The sequence below is a fragment of the Onychomys torridus genome, chromosome 1, assembly GCF_903995425.1.
Source record: "Onychomys torridus chromosome 1, mOncTor1.1, whole genome shotgun sequence".
NCBI classification, from domain to species: Eukaryota; Metazoa; Chordata; class Mammalia; order Rodentia; family Cricetidae; genus Onychomys; species Onychomys torridus.
Genome location: NC_050443.1, coordinates 8,808,209 through 8,829,444, shown reverse-complemented (window position 1 = coordinate 8,829,444; position 21,236 = coordinate 8,808,209). Strand labels below are relative to the sequence as shown.

At 39.2% G+C, this 21,236-nt stretch overlaps 1 pseudogene; it reads right to left on the bottom strand.

Moving 5' to 3' along the window:
• Window positions 1-2,202: 2,202 nt before the first annotated feature.
• Window positions 2,203-21,236, bottom strand: part of LOC118572481 — a 66,848-nt pseudogene continuing 47,814 nt past the window's right edge.

Sequence of the window (21,236 nt, the reverse complement as noted above, 5' to 3'; positions counted from 1 at the left end):
AGTGAGAATTTCAGTACAGATTATAAGCAGTGGCAATGCTAATATATCAACAAAACTTTTATCTCTTTGTGTAAACTTAAAAATTTCATGTAAGCTTCACTGAGTCATGACTTGGATCCACCTGTCACAGGTCAAACGGACTCCAGGTATGTATGTAAATGTACTCCTCTCAATCAACAGCTTAAGCCTCCCCACTTACCTACTGCCTGTACTTAAGAGCTCTCTCTCTCTCTCTCTCTCGCTCTCTCTCTCTCTCTCTCTCTCTCTCTCTCTCTCTCTCTCTCTTCTTGCTACTCCTAGTCTTCAGGCTATTTTCACATCCCAACTACTAAGAGGACAGGTCTGGAAGATTCAATGGTACACCAAAGAAAAAGATTTTCCCACTAAACTCCTTAACTTTACCTTATTTCTCTAGTCTATACCTGTCCAAGCAGATTTCCAATCAGTTAAAAACTGCAAAGTGCTACAAATTAAAAAGAGCTAGTCCTAGACTTTCTGAAAACCAATGTAAATTAGATGCTTCTGATGGAATTCCCAACTGGGATGAACCTCTGACTTAATGAGAATTTTCAGATGTTTCCAAAGCTGCCTGAACCTTGCTAGCCCCAGATGGTCTCACAGAACCTGGGAAGCCTACATTCCTCTCCTTCCTCCTAACCTTTGGTCAGCACATCAACCTGCCCAGGTCCTGACAATGTCCTAACTTCAGCTAAGAAGAAGTTACAGAATAGATAACATCATCATCAACAAACAGGCTGATATGTCAGGACCAAAGGAAACTCAGGGCAAATGGATAAATATGGTGCCTATTAGCACAATAAAGTGCATACTGACTTTGCCTCCAAGCATCCCGGGCAAGTATTTGTTACAGAGTCCCCTCAGATATCTGGAATCTTGGCTCCTCTCATTCCAGGATCTTCAATAAACTTCTCCATATCATGGGCTTCCCTTCCCCAGCTTTTGACTCATATATAACTGTGACATTTTGACTATGCACCTCTTGGCTCTCTTGGTCGTCTTTGACTCTCTCTCTCTCTCTCTCTCACTCTCTCTCTCTCTCTCCCCTGGCTCCTCTCTTTTGGTCCTCCTTTCTTGATCCCTACCTCATGGCCTGGCCCATTTTCCGGGCCATGTACAGTCTACCTCTTTCTGTCCCTGCTCTGGAATCTTCCAGATGCCCCTGGCTATATTCTTCACCATGTCTATCAGAAGAACATTCCCCTTAACCATAAAAGGAGAGAAAATAATGCATTCTTTTTCCATGTGCAATCCAGATTTAAATATAAGTGTGACTCTATGACACACAAGAGGAAGCAGAACTTACTAACAGGAGCATAAGGACAGGAATGGGCAATAGAGGAGAAATACTGATTAAATTACAATGATATGCATGTCTGTATCAAAGTTTCATAATGTAATACAACATTTTAAACACCCACTAAAATTCCAAAAAAAGAAAAAGTGAAATGGAGATATAAAATTCTGAGCAGAAATATGTTTATAAAGTTCTTGCTACACCTTAGGCTATTTGAATGAAGTTTCAAAATCTCAATGAATACAATTTTTTAATTTCTTTTGAACAAAAATCACAGAATAAAAAGTACTTAAATTTTCTTGTAGTTTTTTTAATGTTTAAAATATTACAAGGATTGTTTTAAGCTGGAATTCCATGAAGTGTATTGGAGTTAACTGACAATGTATAAACAAAGTATAATAAAAGAAGCAAATATTTGATGACTCAAGCCTCCAAGATTCAGAGCTGGAGAGATGATTCTGAGTTCAAGAGGACTGTACTGTCCTTATAGAGGACCTGAGTTCAGTTCCAAGACACAAAGCAGGAAGCTAATAGCAATATATAACTGTAACTCCATGGGAACCAATGCACTCTTCTGACCTCTGAAAGCACTGTACACAGAAATATGGAAACATACATACACACACACACACACACACACACACACACACACACACACACTACAACTACTTCCACTACTATTACCACTACTAATACTTCTATTACTTCATATCTAAAAAAACCCCCAAAACTCTACAATTCAATATCAGGGTTTATTCTGTGACAATACTCAGTCATTCACATGTACAAGGACAGGAAAATAAACCCCCCCCCCCCCCTCTCTCTCTCTCTCTCTCTCTATATATATATATATATATATATATATATATATATTCAGTTTTAAGAATTTATTCCCATGGAAACAGTTCTGGAGGGAAACCAGCCATTTTCTCCTGGAATACTTTATCAAAGGCTTCAGCTTGGGCTACTGTAAAGTGATTCTTCCAGTCCCCAGTCATGCCTAAAAAATGTGAAGCAGACACATAGATGGGTTAGTGATGATCTCAATACTTCTCTCACTCCTTCCTTCACATGCTCTTACCATCTTCTTGATAAGGGCCACACAGTTAATAAAGTGGAAGTACCAGTGACTTCCTGGAGAACACATCTTATGCCTTGAAGTAATATCCATCAGACTTCTACCTCTTTGGCAATAATGTCCCCCCTTCTCCTATTCAACCATACCAACAGCTTTAACACTAGCTCTACCTTTTAGATGTTGAAATTATTCCTGCTTTCCCTCTACACCTGCTTCCATCACACTGTCCAACCCAATAGAGTTTCCTATCTCCATTATCCAAACAGATTTTAATTCTTCTTTTTAAATTTTAGTGTTTACTTATAAAAGTTCTGCAAAACATGCAAGCAACTTTTAAATGATATTTAAAATTATGTTAAATTGTGTGTGTGTGTAGGAACACACAAGTGCATGTTCATGCAGAGCTTTGAGGCATCAGATCTTCTTGAGTTGAAGATGCACACTGTTGTGAGCTACATGTCAATCATCTTGATGCTTTTGTCAGATACAGGAGACCCAGATACTGCCAGCTGACAACATCCCAAGATTTCTGTTTTCAATCAGCATGGTGTCTGGTGATGCATCAAGACCTACATGATTTTTTTTACCATGCATTTTTACCAGACTTTGGGTCTCATCACTCCATTCTAGTATGTCTTTAGGTTTGACATTAGAGATGTCAAACTGTGTAAGTTCTCTCATTGAATTGTGTGTCCCTTCTTTCTAGAGTACTAATGTCTTCCATATACTCACTTTTTTCTTTTGTTTCCTAACTTTTGTCCCTGTGAACGTCTTCTCCTATTTCCTTCTATGTAGAACTCTGCAGGCCATGTCCTTGTTGTATTTTATTTCATAACTGTGACACATTGATGAATTTCCCTTTTGTGAAGATGCCTGAAATATGTATCTAATATATAGAAATGCAAATTGTATCTTTCATTGGTAAAGAATTCATTTATCAAATCATATCAGACACATAGAACATACTCAGTATGGAATTTTTGAAAGCATTTATGAATGAGTGAGAAAAGTACTAGCTTTGTTTCCATTTTGTTGATGAGAAAACATTAGTCCTTGAGATGCTTCCCAGCATGATAGTGATGGATGTAGACTTGAAGCCAAAAAGACTGACTGTAGAAGTATGCTTTTCCTTATCACATTGTGTTCTTTATGTATTATATAAGTTAATTTTAAATTCCCAGTAGTATTAATAAATAAAAAATAACATATTCAGAATTAAGTTGTAGTTATTGATACACCATATTCAAATAATATGCCATTAATTGATATTACTATGAGAGTGTCATCTGTTAAGATGGTAACCTGTGGGTATCCATTGCTACTCTCAGGTTTCTTATATCTTCATTATTGTTTCCCACAGCACACCTGGCTCTTGATAAGCTGGACTGGATGCTGAGCTAACAGAGTCTCAGTAAATTCAATATGGCTGCCCACATGAATCAGTCCAGATGAGAGGAGTATGTCTTTGTAGGTACACATATGAAGTTGTAAGAAGTATTATGTCAAAATCTTGTGCACCTTACAAGCATATATTTCTCTTCATTCATTCTTTCTAAAACTCTCCTCAAACTCTGGTGTGTCAGGGGACAAGATAACTCTAAACTCTTTTGTGACTTAACTCTTCTTAGAAAGGAACTTCCTGGAGGGGGCATATCTCATAAAAGGTTGTTGTCCAGACCTTCCCTGGCTTTTTATTGGCCTGCAAATAGTGGGCTTCTCTCTAGGTCTTTTTCCCTTTGTGTCTCAGATTAATGCCTTCTAAGGACACAAGTGAAAATTATTAATGACTAAAGCATTCTATTTAGGGAACATCCACTGTGAAGTATTGAGGTCTAAAACCATTGAAGTTTGTCAGAAGACATTTCCTTCCTCATGTCTTCATTATGACAATGTCTTTATAAAAGTTCTGTCAACAAAACTGTGGATGAATGGGAAGGACCATTTCTCCGATCTGTATTTCCTGCTGTATCTAAATATGGAATCATAATGATCAAAATAGTTTGTAGATAATTATTGCTTAAAGCTTAAATCCAGATTCATTCCATGTAGCCAGATGATTGAGTCTCCCAGGTAAAGAGTAGCTCTCCAGTGGCAAGAAAAGGTATTTTTCTTGGGTCCTGAGTAGAGCAACTAAAGGACACTGAAAATAGGTCTAGAGAATTCTTCCTGCTTAAGGCCAGGCTAACAGTTAGCAAAGCTTTTCATGCATTATCATTTAGGGTATTAAGTACCTACTGGTAAGTAATTAAATTCATTTTATAATTAATCTTTGATTGCTCATACCTTCATGATTAAATAAAAGGAACCAATTGGATGTAGGAATTGAAAAGACCAACATTACCCTCATTCATCATATTCTTTCAAAAGTGTTTCCCAGATATCCATCTCAGCATCCTCAATAATGAAGTCATGAAACAGGGTTGGACAAGTAATGAAGTTGGTCTTCCCCTTCAATGACCTTGTTTCCAGTGGACTCATGGCTTATAATGAGTGTGAGTAGAAGAAAAGTAATTCCCCAGAGTAAAAGTTATCTTCAAATGCAGAAGATGCAGATGTCATATATAATCATTATGATAAATTACAAAGGACTTATGTGAAAGATCAAGTTTTATGACAACTACCAATATGATACATGAAAAATACTATGTTTTAGAGAAAATTATATAAAATCCCACTGTGGTCTCATCCTGAAAGAGTCTACATGCAAAAGAGGAAATGGCAGTTGTCTTCATGGAATTTTGTCATTAATTCTATTGCATCTGCTCCATTATATTTCTGACAAAACTTTTACTTGTTAGTTTCCATAGCATTTCCCTATTAAATAAGACATTTCATTCTTTTTGGCATCTCATTCAAGCTTTTTATGTATACATACTGTTTTTCCTCCTCCCAATTCTGATTCATTACAGGAAATCTAAGAATGGGAAACTTCTCTTCTTATGTGGGACTTTTAGTTCTAGTGCAGACAACTCTGTCTCTGTCTGGAGCACAGCAGTCTGAGGTTATCTCAGTCAATAGCAGTGGATTCTCCAGAGGTCTCAGTCCATAGTGTATAGATGATGATATTCTTGAAGTGACATGTATGTGTGCTCTCATAGGAGTCCAAACTTCCTCTTGTGAGGACACCAGGTATATTAGTTAATTGCAATCTGCTAACCATTTTAACTTACTTCCCTGTATACTCCTGATATCTTTATGTTCTATGACCTGATCCTTACTCTCTAGGGTGGAGGATAATTGGAGGTTAAGACTGAAGCATATAAATTATTGGAAGAAGAAAATTAAACCCATAACCAATAACTCTCCACTTGCTGAGTCTATAACCATTTTTTTTACTTGTCCCCAAAGACCTGACATGTGATTCATTCCTTCTTCAATGCCAAGTCCCATTTCACCAATTATTTGGTAATTAGGAAAAGGTGACCTTCTAAGCGTGGTTCTTTTTAGTACAGTAGCCCCTCAACTTTACAGCTGTGAAACCACACCCACAATGTGACCCAGCATTGATAGGCAGCACAGACATAGAGAATATGGATATTCCCATTTCTGGAGAGGCAATTCAGAACAAACTGAGTAGCTCTGAGCCTGAAGCAATCCAAATATAGGTTGGTAAATACCATGAGGTGTAACACTGATGAATAATTTGCTTAGTTTTATGGGGTCTACTCTCAGCCTTGTGTGGGACAGAAATCTTGATATGTTCAACATCTTGTCCAGCCATGAATGGAAGTGTTTTCTGTGATTATCATTGTGAATATATCTTTGATCCCATGTATTACGTATTTTCTTTAGATTTCTATGATATAGGGGGCCTTATTAAGCCTCATTGCAACATGTCTACCCTTTTGATTTCCTATTTATGGTACTGGACACAACTATCTGCAATCCCAAGATCCTCTCCCAGAACAAATCAATTGTTCCAGAGCTACTGAAGCCCACATCATCACCATGGAATGAATCTTCTGTAAGGTCTGTGTGAAACTATGATGTGATGAGCAATGACTTCTGAAACATTCCCAACTCTTTCCTATAGTCTCACTGGAATAACAAGCCCTCCCCATCTCCTGACATCATTTAAAGCTCAAAAACTTCTTCACCTTTTCTCAAGAGATCCAAACCATTAGGAGCTATAACTTCTGTGACGAGACTGAAATTGGACATTTTATTTTCTTTCATGGCTTTAAAGGAACTGTACTTGAGGACCATATCCAGCTCATCTGGCTCTATTTTTTTTCCTAGGAAGTCACAAATCTTCTTTATGGTGTTCTTTGTGTCCTAAAAGAAGAAGAAACAAAAATGAAGGTTATCAAGAAAAAAACTCTGAGAGAGCAGATGAAGAGATAGGAACTATGGATAGAAGATGAGAAAGGGACGTGAAGAAAGAAATGGCAACATGAAATGAGAAAGCATTGAAAAAGGTTTAGGAAAGATACAGTAAATGTTGAGAGGGTTGGAATTGCACACAGCACTTGTATATTGAGTGGGCTTGCAATGTGACTGATGTATACCCCTAAGAGACAGAGGCTAGAATTTCTTCTAGGGAGGAGAGGATATTAGAGACAAGGTCTCATATAACCAATGCTGTTCTCAAACTTACTTCATGGTGGATGAATTCATTGAACAGCTGATTCTCTTGTTCCCATCTTTGCAGTTATGTGTTCATAGGTGTGTGACAACCCACCTACTAAATGTATTGAGATGTTTTTCTTTAGAGGTGTCTCAATATGGAGCCCTCTCTGGTGGGATTGAAGTTGCTCTGGAGACCAGACTGACCTCAAGCTCAAAGAGGTCAGAGATCCACCTACATGCCTTTGTCACCTAAGTGCTGGTGTTAAAGGTGTCGCCCCCCACCTCCCTGTGATGTCCAAAGAAACTTGTAGGAATAATTCTAGACAATGATCCACAGGAAAGAAGACAATGTGTAAAAAGAATTTGAGAGAGGTTAATGCTTACACCATGTAAAACTGCACCCTTTGGGTAAGTGAAAATAATCGTTTTAAACTTTCATAAGAATGATTTCAATAATTATTACTTGGGGATACTTCTGGGGAGCTATTAGTTTGTTTTGAGTTTTACCTCATGCTGTAACTCAGATTGGCATCACTTTCACAATATTCCTACTTCAGATACCCATATTCTGGAATTACAAAAGTGCACTGCCACAACTGGATTAACACTAGGAATTAGTCACAAGAAGGCACAGTCTTGGATTTTGCTTTGAATTTCAGCTCTTTTCCTGGGGTTCTAAAGGTATCATTGTCTCAAAACTTTTATTACATATTTTATCACAGATTTAGGAAATATTTCATGGGAAGGTAAATAACCATGGCAATAACAGAAAAAAAATGTGTGGAATGGTTGGACAGAAAACTTATGGGAGACTGCACTTCCATGCAAAAAAGACATCTTAGTAAGGAAGCTTCTTGGAGAATATTGAATTTTATGATGAGAAAGTAAAATATTTTACAGAAGACAAAAGAGTCTTTTGTATTGCTACTTATATGGAAAATTTCTGTTCCTGGATGATATCATTAAGAGATCAAATTCCCTTTGAATAATCCAATTTTCCTGGTTTTGATGCTCCTTAATATATTTCATTAAAAATTATTTTTTGACTCCTGCCAGGGAAGCAGGTAGGTTGACTGTAGACTTTTACCTTTCACTGTGCTCCTCCAGATCCAATTCCCTAGTCTTATGCCCAGTTATGCCACAGAAAACCTGTAGCAATTTTCCCCCAACCTAGAACGGATTCCACAGATCTTCTAACCTTAGTTCTGTAATTTATTGTACTATCTCACCATCCAACTCCAACAGGCCCTCATTGTGAAACCAGAGATCATTCTGGTCAGGGAAGAAGTAAAGTAACTACACATCTCTTTCCCATCATTCCTTTACGCAAAATTCCCCAGTGTTACCACCAGCTCTACTGCAGAACACCTGTCTCAGCCACCCACATAGCTAGTGTATTTCCCAGACCCATCCTAATATCCCAACACCAATGCATTGATTTTTTCCATACCTGAACTCCATCATGCATTCCCTGGTAACCCACAGACTAAACTGGGCATGGAAGCAGTTAAGCGAAATGCATATCTTTCCCTCTCTATTTGCTCCTTCAAGTCCAGTCTCCTAGTCTCCTTCTCAGCTCTGTATAGAACTCCTGCTACAGTCTCTCCTCCACCAAATGACCTTGTTTCATATGGATAACACAAGTCTCAAGCTCCAAAGTTCCTTCTCTATACTCATTGTTTTGTCCTAGTGAATCCTGAAATCCAGAAGACACTCCCTAAGCACCTACAGGCCACTCTGACAAAGAAAGCAAATAGGCTAAATGCAGATCTTCATCTCTCCTTCCATTTTTCCAAGTCTACTCCTCAGTCTCATTCACAGCTTTATATTGAACCTTCTGCTGTGACCTGACCTCTTTCAGTGGCCCCATTCTCAGGTGACTAACTAAGCATCTCCTGTGGAAAATGCTTCTCTCTTCCCTCCTATGGACCTTATAATAACAACCTCCTAGACTATCCTCATTCCTAAGTTTCAGCTTTCTATATCTGGAAACATTTTAGGTGGAACTCCCAGTGGCCACAATTCTCATGATCCCAGAAGAATTTCCTACCATACAACACACAGCTACTACACTCTCCTAAGTACCAGACAGAGCAACAAAAATTAAGGAAGAATGCATGAACCCAATAAAGACAAGACCAGATATCAGCATGTAGAATTACAATTTTCCCAATCCTAGATGCCTAGATGCCAACCTGAAAGCACAGTCAATAACACCCAAGACAGCATGTTTTCACTAGAGCCCAGAAACCATACTACAACAGGCCCTGAATATTCCACCACAGATACAGAATAAGAAACTGACCCTAAAATAGCATGTAGGGAGATGATAGAGGAAAAGACTAAATATCATAAAGAAATCTATGAAAACACAAACAGTGGAAGGAAATGAATAAACCATTCAAGACCTGAAAGTAGAAATGAAATAAATCAAGAAAACTCAAATTGAAGGAAATCTGCAAAAGAAAAACTTAGGAACTCAAACAGTAACCTCATATGTGAGCTTCATGAATACAATACAAGAAACAGATGAGAAAATCTCAGGCATTAAAGACAAAATAGAAGAAATAGATACATTTGTCAAAGAAAAGGTTAAATCTAAAGAATACCCATCATATAATGTTCAGAATATCAGGGAAACTACAGAAAGAGTAAATCCAATAATAAGAAGAGAGGAAGAAGATGAAAACCCTTTTCAAAGGCACAGAAAATATTTTCGACACAATCATACAAGAAAACTTCTCTAACCTAAAGAAGGAAATGCCTATCAAACTAAAAGAAGCATATAGAACACCAAATAGGCTGAATCAGGAAAGAAAGTCCCTACAGCATGTAATGATTATAAAAAAATCAAAACATAGAGGGCAAGTTATGGATCAATAGTTAAGTGCTGCAATGGTAGGATCAAGCAGGGAGGGTGGAAGGAGGGAGACTGGGAGGAGGGACTATGAGGTGATACATCTAAAACTAAGGGACATTTGAGGGAACATATGCAACATAATACAGTAGTAACTTCTTTATATATGTGTATATCTATATCTATATCTATGAATGAATACACACATATATACACATACACACACATACATACACACATATAAGGACCATGTAAATAATATAGCCTAATAATGTGGGATATGGTATTGCAAATGGCCTCATCTCTTGTCACCAAAGAAATTTTCTATTTCTGAGATTAGTTTACACCTAATTGAGTTGTTGCCCAAAGAGATTTCATGAGAACTCCTAACAACACAGGCTATAAGTTGTTTTCAACAAACTGACAGCAAGTTGCCATTGCTGAAGACAACACCTTCATAACTTGTGGACATGGAGATGCTCAGCTGGTGACTACATAGAGCTTTCATCCCTACTTTCTAGCATCTTTGTTACAGGAATGTGCTTTGCACAATATCAAAAGAGAAATGTAAAGATGAAGCCAGCCACAAATCCTTTGATCTACAAGGGTGTCTGCCATGGAGTAATCCTTTTTTACATTATGAATATGTATTACTCATGTTGGTTAATGAAAATGTGACAGGCAGTTAGCTGGGCAGCAACTTATATGGGAAAGCAAAAAATTGAGAATGATGGGATGAAGGAGAGTGGAGTCAGGAGGGATGCCAGCCAGCCACCAAGAAAGCAAGACATGCTAGAAGACAGGTAGAGCCACAAGCCACATGGCATTACATAGATTAATAGAAATGGATTAACTTAAATGTAAGATTGAACTGATAACAAGCCTAAGCTCTCAGCTGAACATTTATCATTTATATTCAATCTCTAAGTCAGTTATTTGGGACTAGGCAGTTAGAATAGGAAATGTCCCTTTACACATAGTATTCTAATGTATACCAAAATTTTCTCATAAAACCTGACAAAGCTTAAAAAAGAATCCTAAAGCCTCACCAACTCACCAAGACAACCATTCCCTGTGGCACTAGTGACCACTGGAGCCATAAGCCCATCCTGCACCAATTTGGAACAGGTAAGGCCCCATTTCTGGACTTGGCAGACCAGATCCCTCACCCCTTGGCCCTGGGGGCACATCCTGTGCCCCTCTCCCAAGTCATTGGAGCCCCAGGGACTGGCTAGTTGCCCCCCCCACCAAGAAAACAGCTCCTTGTGACACCAGTGAAAACGGGAGACATAAGCCCACCCTGCACTGATTGGGAGCAGGAAACAGGTCTCACTCTACAGCAATTGGGAATAGCTGCTCCCTGAGACAGAGCCCACTGGTGCCCATTGGACTAAGATCTGCTCCCTGAGACACAGAATCTATCAGAACAGCTTGGACCAAGAGCCTGATTAGACCAAGAGCTCATATTAGACCAAGAGTATTAATCAGACCAAAAGAGACTCCATCAGACACAGTCAGCACTTGCATGGAGTGGAGGATGATATGGGTAGACAACAGTGCAAAAATACACTCAATAACATAAAGACCAATATGGCACTAACAGAACCTAGTGGTGATAGATCAGTAAGAACTGAACATCTCAAAGCAGAAGAAATAGATCATAAAATGACTTTAAGAAGATAATAGACATCTTTAAAGAGGAAATGAAAACTGCCCCTAAAGAATTCAAAGAAAAGACAAACAAAAAATTGGAAGAAATCAATAAATCCCTTAAAGAAAGCCAAGAAAAAGGAATGAAACAGGTGAATGAAAAAATCCAAGATTTGAAAGCTGAAATAGAGGCAATAAAGAAGACACAAACTGAGGGAAGGCTGAAAATGGAAAGTCTGTGTAAATGAACAGGGATTACAGATGCAAGCATAACCAAGAGAATGCAAGAGATGAAAGAGAGAACCTCCAGTGTTGAAGATACAATAGAGGAAATAGATTCATCAGTCAAAGAAAACATTAAAGCCAAAAAAGTCATAACACAAAATATCCAGGAAATTTGGGACACCATTAAAAGACTAAACCTAAGAATAATAGGGATAGAAGAAGGAGAAGACTATCAATTCAAAGGCACAGAAAATATATTCAACAAAATCATAGAAGAAAACTTTCCCAACTTAAAGAAGGAAAGGCCTATGAAGATACAAGAACCTTACAGGACACCAAATAGACTGCATCAAAAAACAAACAAACAAACAAACAAAAACAAACAAGTGGGAACATGGGGGTGGGGGCAGGAGGGGGGAGGACAGAGGAATCCATGGCTGATGTATAAAATTAAAACACACAATAATAATAATAAAAAACACTGGCCACATAATAATCAAACCACCAAACAGAGAGAATAAAGAATAAAATATTAAGAGATGCAAGGGAAAAAATTCCAAGTAACAAATAGAGGTAGACCAAGCAAAATAAAACCTGACATCTCAATGGAGACGTCCAGAAGGTCCTGGACAGATGTTATGCCGACACTAAGAGATGGAGTAAACAAAATATTCCATGATAGAACCACATTAAAACAATCCACAAATCCACCCATACAGAAAGCACTAGAAGAAAAAAAAAATCTAACCTAAGGAAGTTAGATACACCCATGAAAACACAAGCAATAGATGGTCCCACACCAACATATACCAAACAAGAGAAACACAAAACACTACTACCAAAAAATAACAGGAATTAATAATCACTGCTCATAAATATCCATTAATATCAGTGGTCTCAATTCACCTGTAAAAAGACACAGGTTAACAGAATGGATGTGTGTAGCATACATCTTAAAGAATCTTATTTGGCATAACTGACTGTCAATGTGTAGAAGGCTGCAAATAGATCCATATCTGTCACCATGCACAAAACTTAAATCCAAGTGGATCAAAGCCCTCAACATAAATCCAGCTACTCTGAACCTGATAGAAGAGAAAGTAGGAAGTACTCTTGAACGCATTGGCACTGGAGATCACTTTCTAAATATAACACCAGTAGCACAGACACTGAGAGAAACAATCAATCAATAGGACCTGTTGAAACTGAGAAGCTTTTGTAGAGCAAAGGACACGTTCAACAAGACAAAGCAACAGCCTACAGAATGGGAAAAGGTCTTCACCAACCCCACATCTGATAGATGGCTGATATCCAGAATATATAAAGAACTCCAGAAATTAGACATCAAAATGCCCAACAGTCCAATTAAGAAATGGGCTATAGAACTAAATAGAGAATTCTCCACAGAGGAAGTTTAAATGGCTGAAAGACATTTAAGGAATTGCTCAACATCCCTAATTATCCAGGAAATGCAAATCAAAATTACTCTGAGATACCACCTTACACCTGTCAGAATGGCTAAGATCAGAAGCACAGAAGACAGCTTATGCTGGAGATGATGTGGAGCAAGGGGAACTCTTCTTCACTGCTGGTGGGAATGCAACCTTGTACAGCCACTTTGGAAATCAATATGGCACTTCCTTAGAAAATTGGGAACCCCTCTCCCCCAAGACCCAACTGTAGCACTCCTGGGCATATACCCAAGGAATGCTCAATCATACCACAAGGGTATTTGCTCAGCTATGTTCGTATCAGCTTTGTTTGTAATTGCCAGAACCTGGAAACAACCTAGATGCCCTTCAACTGAAGAATGGATAAAGAAAATATGGTACATATACACAATGGAGTACTACTCAGCAGAGAAAAACAATGACATCATGAGGTTTGCAGGCAAATGGATGGATCTAGAAAAAATCATCTGAGTGATGTAACCTGAGTGAGGTAACCCAGACTCAGAAGGACAAACATGGTATGTACTCACTCATAGGAGGATACTAGATATAAAACAAAGATGACTAGACTGCTACACAACTCCAGGGAGGCTACCTAGAAAATGGGATCCTAGGATAGACCCAGGGATCACCCAATGACAGAGAAATGGATAAGATCTACATGAACAACCTGGACGACAGTGGGAGTAATGAAGGGCAAGATTTGAGGGAAAGAAATCTTAGGGGAGCAGGAGATCCCAGCTGGATCAAGAACAGAAAGGGAGAATGAGGAATAAAGGACCATGATAAAGGAAGACCACATGAGAACAGGAATAGGCAGAGTGCTGGAGAGGTCCCCAGAAATCCACAATGATACATCCTCTGTAGACTGCTGGCAATGGTCGAGAGAAAGCCTGATCTGACCTAGTCTGGTGATCAGATGACTAAACACCCTAACAGTCGTCTTGGAACTCTCATCCAATAACTGATGGAAGTGGATGCAGAGATCCTCAGCCAGGCCCCAGGTGGAGCTCCAGGAGTCCAACTTTTGAGAAAGAGGAGCGACTGCAAGAGTGTGAATTGTTGATTCCAAGATTGCAAAAAGCACAGGGACAAGTAGCCAAACGAATGGAAGCACATGAATTATGAAGCAAAGGCTGTGTAGCCCCCAGCTGGATCAGATCCTCTGGATAAGTGAGACAATTGAATAGTTTGATCTGTTTGGGAGGCACCCAATCTGTGGGACCCAGACCAGTCCTTAGTGCGTGAGCTGGCTATCTGAAACCTTGTGCTTACACAGGGACACTTTGCTCAGTCTGGAAGGAGGGAACAGGACCTGCCTGTGCTGAATCCACCAGGTTTAAATGAATCCTCAGGGGTGTCTTGGTCCTGGAGGACATGGGGATGGAGGGGAGGGGCTTGGGGATGGGGGCGGGAGGGGGGAGGACAGGGGGAACCCATGGCTGATGTATAAAATTAAAACACATAATAATAAAGAAAAAAAAGAAAAGAGAATCTTATTAATAAAACAATCCTGGAGCCAGGTATTTCCCCTTTTTTTGTCTAAAATTAAGAAAAAACATAACTAATACAAGAAAAACTATCCAATAAGTATATACAATATATACAGTCAAGAATTACATTAACAATGTCTAGTCCATTAACATTTGAAAAATTCAGATAAAAATTCCATTATATATATTAACAATGTCCAGTCCAGTAACATCTGATAAACTCAAAAAGAAAAAAAATTTCATTACTTATCCTAGTTAAAATAAGTAGTTCCTTTTTAAAAGTAGATTCAAAAATTGACCTTCTTATCTTATCATGTTCATATTCTCTCTTTTTTCTTTTCAGGATAGATTCAGTAGTCTACCTTTTGTAACTTTGTATATCTTCCCCTTTTTCTTTTTAGTGTAGATCCAATGATCTACCCTTTTATCCTATTATTTCTTTATCTTTTTTCTCAGAGTAGATTCGATGATCTACTTCATATCTATATTATCGTTTTTCTTTCTCTTTTTTTCTAGCAAACACTCTGAATCTAATCTCCTTGTTCAGCTCTTTTCCTGACCATTAACAATCAACAACTTGTAACCAACCATCATAAACAATGACAATATCCACAAGTCATTGAACGATCAAAAAACTACCCACCCCACATCTTGGGAATGTGGGAATTGTTTTCTAAAATAACTTCATGCTTTCTGGGGGTAAAGACATCTTTAGGGGATACTGAAAAGAATTTTTTTTGGGTTAATTGTCAAGTCCTGTATCATTTGTCCAGTTGCTGCATAATGAGAAAGTGCAGGGCTTGTTTCAAGTCCTTGTTCAAGTAGCCTGTCAGGATCACCTCAGCTAGCCATCTCAAAAGTGTCCTGAGTAGTTTGTAGTCCAAAGTTGATCTTTCCTTGGTGTTAATCAGCTTAATGGCTTGACCACAGTCCATGTGGAATCATCTTTGAGGGGTCCTGTCTTCCTTTTGAAGATTTCAAAGCTGCTGTTAGGCGTGGTCATTGTTCCCTGTAGATTTTCTTTTTCTTTCTTTCTTTTTTTTTTGTGCTTCTTCTGTGGTTTGGAGCAATCACAGTCTGATAAATTTCTGTCTCTCAGGACCATGAACATTCTTTCCTAGATGAGAAAATCTTCACAGCAATTTCTCCCCACCTTTTGTCTTGCCAAACTTTTCCAAACTGACCTTTGTTAGTGTTTTCTTGTAACACAGTGGTCCAGGTAATTCTTCTCTGAACAAGCAGTAGTAAACCCTTTGTCCCAAGTAGCAGCATAACCATAGTCACCAACAGGATGAGAAGAAGCCGGCAACTTGGAGCAGCAGTCGCTGCCTCCATAGTTCCACAGCTGCCACCTTTGCAGCGAGGCCCCAGCCAAAGCCTCCTAGGCCAGCCTCAAACTTGGGATCCTCCTGCCTGTGCCTTCTTCAGCAAATCCAACCAGTGTGCCACCACAACTGGCTGAGGGTAGCTTGGGTCTAAGCAGGGGCCAACAAGGCCACAGGCAAGCAGCTTTTCATGAATTCATACCACGAATGTTGTAGCATACATCTTAAAGTGTCTTATTAATAAAACAAACCTGGAGCCAGGTATTGAGGTGAACATTGAAAGATCAGAGAAGCAGAACAAGCCACAGCTACCTCACCTTGCCAATTCCTCAGCTGATCCCGTTACCTCAGACTGGAAGCCTCTGTGTCCTCATCTGAATGGGTCTCAGCTGAACTGTTGCTCAAAAGCCTAAAAGCTTAACCAGCCAAATGCTGAACCAGCCAAATTCTTCTAGTTTCTGGTCTTCATGCCTTATGTATCTTTCTCTTTCTGCCATCACTCCCTGGGATTAAAGGCTCACTTTCTGTGATTAAAGGCATGATTCACCATGCTTGGCTGTATCCTTTAACAGATGGATTTCTGTCCCTAGAATGCTAGGATTAAAGGCATAAGTGCCACCATTTTCGAGCCTTTGTATCTAGTGGCTGTCTGTTCTCTGACCCCAGATAAATTTATTAGGGTGCACAATATTTGGGGGAACACAATACCACAATACATCTGAAAATAGGACCCATCCTTCTGCTGCATACAAGAAAAACACCTCAGCTTCAAAGACAGACACTTCCTCAGAGTAATAGGCTGGGAAAAGACTTTCCAATCAAATGGAGTTAAGAATCAAGCAGGTGTAGTTATCCTAATATCTAATAAAATAGACTTCAAACTAAAATCAATCAAAAGCAATCAAGAAGGAACTACATATTTATCACAGGGAAAATCCATCAAGATGAAGACTCAATTCTGAACATTTATGCCCAAATATAAGGGCCCCCACATCTGTAAAAGAAACCAAGATTGGAAAAGCACAGGGACAAATTGGCAAACAAATGGAATCACATGAATTATGAACCAAAGCTGTGGAGCACCCAGCTGGATCAGGCCCCCCAGCTGAGACAATTGAATAGCTTGAACTGTTTGGGAGGCATCCAGGCTGTGGGAACTGGACCTGTGCTTAGTGCATGAGCTGGCTGTTTGGAACCTTGGGCTTACACAGGGACACTTTGCTCAGCTTGGAAGGAGAGGACTGGCCCTGCCTGTACTGAATCCACCAGGTTTAAATGAATCCCCAGGGGAGTCTTGGCCCTGGAGGAGATGGGAATGGAGGGGAGGAGCTGAGGGGAAGGTGGGGTCGGGGGCGGGAGGGGGGAGGACAGGAGAACCCATGGATGATGTATAAAATTAAAACATAAATGTAATAAATTAAAAAAAGAAATATTACTAAAGCTTTAATCACATATCAAAACCTAAACACTAGCAATGGGAGATTTCAACATCCCACTCTCACCAATGGACAGGTATACCAGACAGAATCTTAACAGAGAAACAATGGAACTATAAACATTATGACTCAAATGGACTTAATAGATATCAACAAAACATTCCTCTCTAAAACAAAAGAATATATGTTCTTCTCAGCACCCCATGAAACCTTCTCTAAAATTGAACAAATGCTCGCTCACAAAAGCCAATCTTAACAGATACAATAAATTGGAAAAAAATGGTATTTCATCACATCACTATGGCTTAAAGTTAGATTTCAACCACAACAAAAAATTACAGAAAGCTTACAATATCAAAGAAATTGAATAATACCCAACTGATTCAAGGAAGAAATAAACAAATCATAGATTTCCTATAATCCAATGAAAAGAAAGCTACAAAATACCCAAACTTGGGGGACACTATGAGATCAGTGCTAAGAGGAAGATTTATAGCACTAAATGCCCACATAAAGATGATAGAGACATCTTACACTGGTGACTGAATAGCACACTTGACAGCTCTAGAACAAAAAGAATCAAACTCACCCAGGAGCAATAAATACCAGGAAATAATTAATTGAGTACTGAAATCAATAAAATTGAAAAGTTGATTCCTTAAGAATATTAACAATAGAGAGAAGCCCTTATCCAAATTAACTAAAAGGCAGAGAGAGAGAGAGAGCATCCAATTTAACAAAACTAGAAATGAAAAAGGAGACCTAACAACAGACAATCTGGAAATACAGAGAATCATCAGGTCATACTTCAAAAAATTGTACTCCACCTCAAAGAAATTGGCAATTTTCTGAATAGATATCACATCCCAAATTTAAATCAGGACCAGATAAACAATTTAAATAGACCAATAACCCCCAAGGAAATAGAAATAGTCATTAAAAGTCCCCCAACCAAAAAAGAAGCCCAGGACCAGATGATTTCAGAGCACAATTCTACCAGATTTTCAAAGAAGAACTAATAACAATACTCTTCAAATTGTTCCACACAATACAATCAGAAGGTACATTAGCAGCATTTGGCTAGTCAAGCATTTGGCTGGTTAAGATTTTAGGCTTTGGAGCAGCAGTTCAGCTGAGAGCCATCGGGATGAGGAGGAGGACATCTTCATTGGTGGCTCAAGGAGCAGCAGGGACAACTTCGAACCTGGTGTGATGTTACTCAAGCATATGTACTCGCACACAAAGATTTGGAGCTAAGTATTACAGATCAGGGAACTCCGTCCTGGACCAGAGGTGAGTGCCTGGGGTCACACCCAAGGGGCCCGCACCTAGGTCACAGCCCTGGGCACCAGCTGTTCCAGGGAAGACCTGCCCCACTTAGTCCTAGGTTCTGGCCATAGGACAGGACCCCCCAACCCCACTTGGAAGGTTTCCCCTCTCCAAGACCCTCTGGTGAACCCTACAACCTCCACTCTCTATCCCCACACCCATCTGCCTGAGACCCCAGCCACTTCTGGAGACATAGAAACCAGCCCCCAGCTTCCATCCTGCCCGGGAACTCCCATCTGGACCAGAGGTGAGTGCATGGGGTTATAGTCAGAGAGGCCTCCCGGCTCTAGGTCCCACCCCTGGGCACCAGCCATACGGGAAGACCTGCAAACTTGGCCCCAGTTTCTGGCCCCGCGGGAAGGTCCCCCTTTTCCAAGACTGTAGACAGACCCTGCAATCTCCACACTTTGACCCCACACCTATCGGCTTGAGACCCCAGCCACATCCTGAGACTCAGAGACCAGCCTCCAGAACCCATCCAGTCCAAGCTCCCATTGGGACAAGATAATGAGATCCCAACCACTTTCTGAGACTCAAAGACCAGCACCCAGCTCCCATCTGGCCCAGAGCTTCCCTCTGGACCAGAGAGAGGCTCCCTAAATCTGTCAGCTATGTCTGGACAAAGTGCACTGATAAGACCAAGAACAAATCCACAAGGAGATGGGCAGATGTCAAGGCAGAAGCATTTACAACAAAATAAAGTGCAATACAGCATCACCAGAATCTAGCACTTCCCCGACAGCTACACCTGAACAGCATAGAATAGAAGAATCAGAAGAAAACAACCTTATAAGAAACATCATGAAGAGGCTAGAACCTTATATAGAAGAAATAAAAAATAAAGTGGAGGAACAGACAAACAAAAAATGGGAATAACACTATTAAAAGTAGAGGAAAGGACAAATAAAGCAGATGAAAACAGTAAGTCCATGAAAGAAAATAATGAAAAAGCAATGAAACAGATGAGGGAAACAGTCCAAGACCTGAAGAGAGAAATAGAAAAAATGAAGAAGACACTAGCAGAAGGAATGCTGGAAATAGAAAATCTGAGTAAATGAATAGTAACTTCAGATGCAAGTATAACCAACAGAATGCAAGAGATGGAAGAGAGGATCTCTGGTTTTGAAGATACAGTAGGAGAAATAGACTCATCAGTCAAAGAAAACACTAAAACCAACAAAGTCAATAAATTTGGGACACCATGAAAAGACCAAACCTATGAATAATAGGGATAGAGGAAGGAGAAGAAAACCAACTCAAAGGCACAGAAAATATATTTAACAAGATCATAGAAGAAAACTTTTCCAACTTAAAGAAAGAAATGCCTATGAAGATACAAGAAGCCTATAGAACACCAAACAGACTAGAACTCCCAAAATGTCCCCTCGCCCCATAATAATTAAACAATTAAATGTACAGAATGAAGAAAGAATAATAAGGGCAGCAAAGGAAAAAGGCCAAGTGACTTATAAAGGCACACCCATCAGAATAACACCTGATTTTTCAATGGAGACTTTGAAGACCAGAAGGACCTGGACAGATACAATGCAGACACTAAGAGACCATGGATGCCAGCCTAATATACCCAGCAAAACTTTCAATCATCATAGATGGAGTGAACAAGATCTTCCAAGACAAAACCAGATTTAAACAATACTTATCTACAAACCCAGCCCCACAGAAAGCACTAGAAGGAAAATTCCAATCCAAAGAAGTCAGACACACCCTCAAAAACATAGGCAATAGATGACACCACAGCAGTAAACCCCAAAGAAGAGAAGTACACACACACTACCACCCAAAATAAAAATAATAACAGGAACGAACAATCACTGGTCATTAATATCCCTTAATATCAATGGACTTAATTCACCTATAAAAATACACAGACTAACAGAATGGATATGAAAACAGGACCCATCTTTCTGCTGCATACAAGAAACACACCTCAAATTCAAAGACAGACACTTCCTAAGAATAAAAGGCTGGGAAAAGACTTTCCAATCAAATGGTATTAAGAAGCAAGCTGGTATAGCCATCTTAATATTCAGCAAAATAGACTTCAAACTAAAATCAATGAAAGGAGATGATGAAGGACATTACATACTCATTGTAGGAAAGATCCACCAAGATGAAGTCTCAATTCTGAACATTTAGGCCTCAAACACAAGGGCACCCACATATGTAAAAGAAACATTACTAAAGCTTAAATTATTTATAAAACCCAACACATTAATAGTGGGAGACTTCAACACCCCACTTTCTTTGCTGGACAGATCTGCCAAACTGAAACTTCACAGAGGAATAATGGATTTAACTGATGTTATGACTCAAATGGACTTAATCGATATCTACAGAACATTCCACCCAAATGAAAAAGAATACACCTTCTTCTCAGCACCCCATTGAACCATCTCTAAATCAATCACATTCTTGGCCACAAAGGAAATCCCAACAGATACAAAACAATTGGAATAACCTCCTGTGTTCTATCGGACCACTGCTGTG